The sequence below is a fragment of the Opisthorchis viverrini genome (genome assembly GCF_000715545.1).
Source record: "Opisthorchis viverrini unplaced genomic scaffold opera_v5_231, whole genome shotgun sequence".
NCBI lineage: Eukaryota > Metazoa > Platyhelminthes > Trematoda > Opisthorchiida > Opisthorchiidae > Opisthorchis > Opisthorchis viverrini.
In genome coordinates, this window is record NW_008751889.1 from 329,519 (window position 1) to 334,245 (window position 4,727).

Consider the following 4,727-nt stretch of genomic DNA (forward strand, 5'->3'; position numbering starts at 1 on the left):
CAAACCAGGCGCGTGGGTTTCTCATGATACCGACGCTAATCGTCTGATGGTCGTCTGACGAAGCACTTGCCAAATGCGTTTTCAGACAGTCCAAAATCATCGGAAACTGACAGTAACAGAGAGAAACCTGACTAACAGGCTGGTGTGGCAAGCCTGGATATTGCACTCTGAATGACGGTCTCCCAGTAGTGTTAACGCCCTCAGTGGAGGCAATGTGGTACTCAACACAGGTGTCTGCCCGAAAAAAAACTTGTGGCAAGCACATAGTGCTATCTAAGTGATATCAAATAAACCTGACAGTTAAGTCGAAAAGAGCCGACCGAGATAACGCGAGTGTGGGGTGAAACACATGGGAGAGCCGCCAAAAATTCACAAGCAAGTCTGGGAAAATGACCAGACTTTAGGGATAACACATTCGTTTGGTCAGCTGCCACTGCAACATCTAAGTGGCGGCATTCCGTCAAGTGTTTGGGAGATTGATAAAAGCCGTTATGAAAGCCGCACCATGGAGAGACGAAATCCCCACCATCGGCTCAGAGGGTGCAATCGTCAATTCAGACGAGTACGACCTAGCAACCACATGGACATCAAGGCACTTGCTTGAGTGAAACGTCGCGACAAACGGGAGATTCGTCCTCATCCTTCGGTGACAAAACGAGGGGACTAAAAATGCAGACGCCAACAAACTATCAATTACCTAATCTTTCAACTGTAAGAGATAGTGAACAGAATGTTCACTTAAACCGAAAAAAACCCCACATACATCGACGTTGCTGAGAGGCGTCGCGCCCGAACGACTGTGCCCAGGCACGTGACTCCTACCACTACGGACAAGGCCGAGATCCCTAAAGTACTTGCTGCTCCTGGTGAAAATCGCGATAGCATTTGTGGTTCCATAAAGTACGTGAGACGCCGTTAGTATTACAGATCTCCCATCTAAGTTAAACCCTTCAGAAACAGCTAGAAAGTGAATCCAAGTCGCAGACAGAGTGCCGCTATAATCGTGTTAATTGTGTCTAGATTCTCGGAAGTGCCAGCACTAAAAATCACGAAAATTCGTAACGAATAACATGCATGACCGGTGCGAAATGCTGTTCAAACTATCTAGTCAACATATCAAAGGTTCACTGATTATGAATGAGGCATATTATTTGACCTCTTCCAGTCATTTCTGAAGATCTCGAGAAATACACTCATTTGCAAATCAATGTGGTTTTCACGAGAGACTCAACTGAATCCGTCGTTTACGATATTCCACCCCTAAATGTGCTGCACATAGGCCGCCTCATGTTTCAGTTGGCACTCAGTGCGCAAATGAGCGTAATTCACTAATTTCGTGCAATTTGGTTTCAAGTAGAACATAGGGTTGACGGACACTCGGGGATCGCACCTACCTGATGAGCCCCAAGAAGGGCAAAACCGGTGGTGGGCTGTCGAAGAGTTTTCAGCAATCTTGTGAGTAGTTTCCTCTATGAAGATGGTAGATCTCATTTCATGTAGTTTTAGAAAATCCCGAACATCTGTATAAACCTATCATCTGGTTCGTCGTATTCTTTCTTGATTAGTTCTAAATTCGGAGTATGAATGAGACAATCTATGGCCCCGATGTGACATACCGATGACCTCACTGGGTGAAATGTGTGAACCGCCAGCCGGGATCCATGGCCTATCAGGTTTCAGGGAATCAAAGGACGTAGTGGGTCATACAGTGTCCAGAGGTGTGATGAATCCGCTGTCCGTTTCCCTTTCTGAATCGACAGCCCAGTGCGCCACCCCTAGCCACTGCAAGGCAGACAACCGACAGCTAGCTTTGTCCTCGTGCATATCAGTCTATTAGAGTTACTGAGGACCTAACATTTAAATCAAACTTCCAGATGGTGTGATTCACTGCCTAATTAGCCGCCTAAAGGGGCTTCCATTCCCTTTTTGACACGACACTATTCATGTGGTTGTTGAGTACACTTCAGCAGCCCCGCTTCGCTCCTCTTAGGGAGATACGACCGAACTATTCGTTAACGAAATTATTGCTTTCTGATAATTTGGACAGGATGATTTAGTTCCTAGTCAAGGTTGCTGAAAAATTCTCGACAGCCAACTACCAGTTTATCCCTTCTTGGGAATCGGCAGGTAAACGTAGCCTCTGAGTTTCCATCAATACTATGTTATATTTGAACATCAGACTAACTTCGTTCAAAAAGGAGACTCAACTGAATCTCATATGAACCCCTCGTTTATAATGAGCCCCAAAACCAAACCAGTAGTGGGCGAGTTTTCAGCGACCTCATCAGTAGTATACCTACTGCAATATGTGAAATATCGTTCAGTTGAAGAACCCGATAAACAAGATTTCCCTGGAGCATCTCGTTAGAACGAAATTAATTTTCAGATGAATGTATTCCAGTCACTTCGCTATCTTGTGGATTAGTTATTTCGTTGGTATGTTGTAGTGATCCTGTTGGTCGGTGTATTTAATCGCAAAGTTCTAATGTTCTATAACTGCCGAATTTTGAATCGATGCATATCGAGCTTTAGGATCTACCTAGAGCTGGGCAGAAATACGCAGCCATAATATCGTTGCGTGCAGCCTTTTTGACGGACACGCCGGTGGCTTATCCACGGTCATACATCGAAGGTCGCCTGACTTGGGCCCGTAATCACCCACCGTTTGGTCACACGTACAGAAGTGGCCACCCTGGGGCCGCCATAAGATCGCTTTCGACAAGTCCCAATCCACTGGGTCACAATGAATCTGTTGAATTTGTATTGAGTACCTGCCATCAATGACCTAACTCTCACTACTGGCTGGCTCCTGTAATAACAAAACACAAAGTTTCACCCAGGATGATGTCTCAAGATTCCCTGGGATTTTGTACGCAGATGCACTCTGAGGCTTTGTGTGACATGCTAGGTCACAGAACACATTGTCGTGGACCTTGAACACAAATGACTAAATACAGACAATCGTACGAGAGCTTGTTATCCTCACCACCTAACAAGCGGCCTACCAACTGAAATCGTTGGCCAATATGCAACCAATATCGCATGCAGAGGTACTACTAGGAAGCCGAAATCCATTTTTGAATAAAAGAATTTCCAAAGACATCCTACGCACATATAGGCATAGAAGTATACTGTATTACTGGAAAATGGTTGTATGCGATTCCACAAATACACCATCCTAGAAACAGACATCAAATTTGATTTTCCTGAGAAAACTTACTGGTAACTTGTCAAAGGTGCGCCAAGTCTTAACAAAAGTTGACAACAATGCCAGTATCGAGCGAATTGCAAACAAATGACACGCCGTCTGAATCGACGGCTGCCTGGGATCACCAGTCTGACCACTCAGTGTTATCGCTCACTATGCATTCCACTCAGCGAATCTGAAACGGTAATGTGAGATTTTCTGGCCCTGTGCGGGTTACGCATCTCATTCAAACAGCCTTCGGGTTGTGTATTGACCAACAGACTCTCGATAACATAGTCGGTCGGTCTGAAACCTTTTCGGCACTGCATGTGATTTAAAAAGAGTACTAGCCACCGAGTGTAGACAGAAATACAGAGGCAGGTTTGAATTACGGTTGGTAACCCGCGTCCGAGCTATCTTGAGCCCGCATCCTCGACAGGTTCATCACTATCTCCAAGGACTTTTCTTGGCTCAGTATCCAACATTAGTTTGCTGGGTCCCATGACAACATTAGCATTTGATGTACATGGGACAAGAACGAATGCAGTGTGAAATCCGAAATGAGCCTACGCAGACTGGAACCTAACTTCCTACCTCTATCGCTGATTTTTCTCCTGAAGCACCAAAAACAGCTTGGAAACTAAGCCATAAGCACGTTCCTGCATCCGACCATCAAGAAAAATACCCTGGTACTTCTCTTTGAGCGCCCTTCTAGGGGAAGGGGGGTACTGAAGTACTAAGTGTTTGTACACGGCGTGTAAGAGGAATCGCATCCTCAAATGAGGCTGAGGAAGCTACGCAGGGTTCAACAGGAGGGTCGCACTGTCTAGTTCGATAATACTGTGAATGAGCACCGCCACGAGTATTACGTGAGACTAGAAATTTCACAAACACCTTACTCAGATAGAACCACTAACAGGATGTAAACGCACCTGATGCATCTAAACCGGGATTCTGAGTTACTTCTCTCCCAGTGTTCTTTCTCAAGGCTGGATCGGACCAATCGGAAGCAAGCAATCCAGCTGGACACCTTTCGGCCGAGAACGGCCTTGCAATCGGATGGCTTACTATATAACCAGGTTTGTAAACCTCGTAAATTCCTTCTATTATTTAGTGATTGAAACCAAAATGAGTTCTGAAATACTTCGGTAGAGGGTTCAAGAGAGTCGGGGACAGTGACGGATCATTACAATCCGGTGCTATGCCCGAGAAAAGCAATGAAAACCTCATCACCTAGGTGACACTGGAAAAAAACCGCTGACCAATAGAAATCCTACTTGTCTCAGAATATTTTACTTTGCTATGCATTGAAATAAGTTATTACAACTGAGGGGCTTCGAGGGAGGGGGTGTCCAACAAAAAAGTCGAGGGGCTTTGAGAAAATTCCGGGTTGACAACAAATAGGTTTGGGGGGCATGGAGCGGCTTAGGGTTGACTGGATCCGTTGAAGAAGTGGCAGGAATGGGACTGACATAACACGGTGTGTGTGTGTGTGCGTGTATGCAACCCTGAGGTGAGTGTTCCATGACCTGTAGAATCG